A 1,954-nucleotide genomic window follows, 5' to 3' on the forward strand; every position below is an offset into this window, starting at 1 on the left:
GGAACACCAAAACTCAATTCCAAGTGGCGACTTTGTGACAAATAAATAATCTCCTTTCAAAACGTCACTTTAAGTGGGAAAACCCTAATTAATAAATATAAACTAATTTATTTTATTTATCGCGTAAAAAAAGGGGTGTGACAGATGCCGACTCCACTGGTTAGTAATTTTAGCACTCGATTAGCATCTTATGGCTTGGATTTGTTATTTTATATTGAATGAATAACATTGTAGAGTTATTATTAGTGAGTCGTTTAATGAAAGTTGAAAAAAGGAGAAAGAAGTGTTGAGAACAGTGATATATTGTTACTATTATAGAAGCACTGATTTGGAGTAGGATCGTCGTCAATCAAGGGCAAACTTGACATTTAGCTCAGTTAATGCAGGGGTAAAAGAGTAATTATACATGAATGAATTTTAGCAAATATTTCCCTTCCCTTCTGGATCGTTCCTTCTATCTTTCTCTTTCTTCTCACTTCCAGATCAAGAGAGGAGATGACTCAACAATTGCTAAGGCCTAAGAGGCAGAGGAATAGGCCAAGTACTCGATCATCTTTCTCATACCTCTTCTTCTCCTTTGTGCTCAAACTGGGTATACGCAAAACCTTGCAAACGTTTTTAATTATACATGAATGAATTTTTATTTTGATTTGTAGCAAAATTTATTGGAGTATGCATATGTGGGTTTTTAGTTGAAAAATTTCTGACGTTCACCCGGTGTTTGAAAAATTGTATCGGCCTGAAAAATCTTACTTTGTTTACACTGTTAAGTAAAATTTCAATTTTGTATGCTACTTTTAAATTCCTTGAATGTTCAGAGTTGTACCATAAAATGGGTTTATTTGAGAACCGTTTTAGAAACAACCAAATTCTCTATGTTTCACGCCTCTAGCCTCATTGAACTCTTTCAATAAACTAGGTATATATATGGTGAATTTTTATATATTCTTGTACTTTTTATGCCTTTTTGTTTAATGGGGGGTTTTTTTTTTTTTGGTCAATTACTTGATGTGTGGTTTTAAAGATTCAATTTGTTTTTTGGAACCTTTTACGTAGTTGGGATTTTTATATTCTTGTCAGGGCTAATTAAAGGAAATTGCACTGGAAGAAAGATTCAATGGATCAAAGATCTCACCTGTAGTTCCAAGAGAACTTCAGAGTCGTGGCAATGAAGGTGAATTTGCACTTGTATGGATAATATAAGTGCTAACTGCAATTAAATGTACTCAATCAATAAGAATTGTTGCATTCATTTACTTTTATGTCTAGACACTGTGGTGGATGAAGGATAAACTTGACGGGGTCAATTGTACCCATTATTTTCAACACGAAGCATGAACTAATATACTATTTAAAAAGTACTACGGGTTCAATAGTAAAATCTAAAGGTCGAATCGTAATGAAATTTAAATGCGAATGCGCCTTGGCCAAGCTTGGGGTAATTATAACTGTGTCCTTTAGAGAGAGAGAGTGTGTGTTTGTCTGTGTGTGTTTGTACCGTGTGTGTGTATATATATATATATATATATATATATATATATATATATATATAACAAGCGTTGAGGTTATTCTACACCTAGGTAGGTAATATTGGGAGATTTGCTAGGCCATTTTCTGAGATAGTTCTATATATGTGAGATATGACAGAGTGAACCTTCAGAACTTCATCTTGAAAGTTCACTGCTTTTCTAAGTGTCATTCCATCTATTCTACAAGTTAGCAAACACCTAGAAAATGAAAAAGAAGAAGGGTATAATCAATTGAGCATAATTACAAGTCGCAGCTTGAGCTGCAGTTATATCATGACCCTTCTCCACTACTAAAAGGATAAATGCTAAGGTTAGAATTTGTATCTAATTCTGTTTGTTTTAATCGGCTTTAACTTGTACAAAAAAGTCTGCAGTACTTAGGACCCAACATTGTAGTTATGTAATGTCTTCTCAACATATAGACA

The 1,954-nt window shown here is 33.4% G+C and overlaps 1 long non-coding RNA gene across 1 annotated transcript; it reads left to right on the forward strand.

The window, feature by feature from the left end:
- The first annotated feature begins 301 nt into the window (after window positions 1–301).
- LOC132051131 (uncharacterized) lies at window positions 302–1,326 on the forward strand. Its single transcript, XR_009413591.1, has 2 exons — window positions 302–592; window positions 1,081–1,326. It is a non-coding gene; the product is annotated as an uncharacterized LOC132051131 (long non-coding RNA).
- The last annotated feature ends 628 nt before the right edge of the window (window positions 1,327–1,954 follow it).

The sequence above is a fragment of the Lycium ferocissimum genome, chromosome 3 (assembly GCF_029784015.1).
Source record: "Lycium ferocissimum isolate CSIRO_LF1 chromosome 3, AGI_CSIRO_Lferr_CH_V1, whole genome shotgun sequence".
NCBI lineage: Eukaryota > Viridiplantae > Streptophyta > Magnoliopsida > Solanales > Solanaceae > Lycium > Lycium ferocissimum.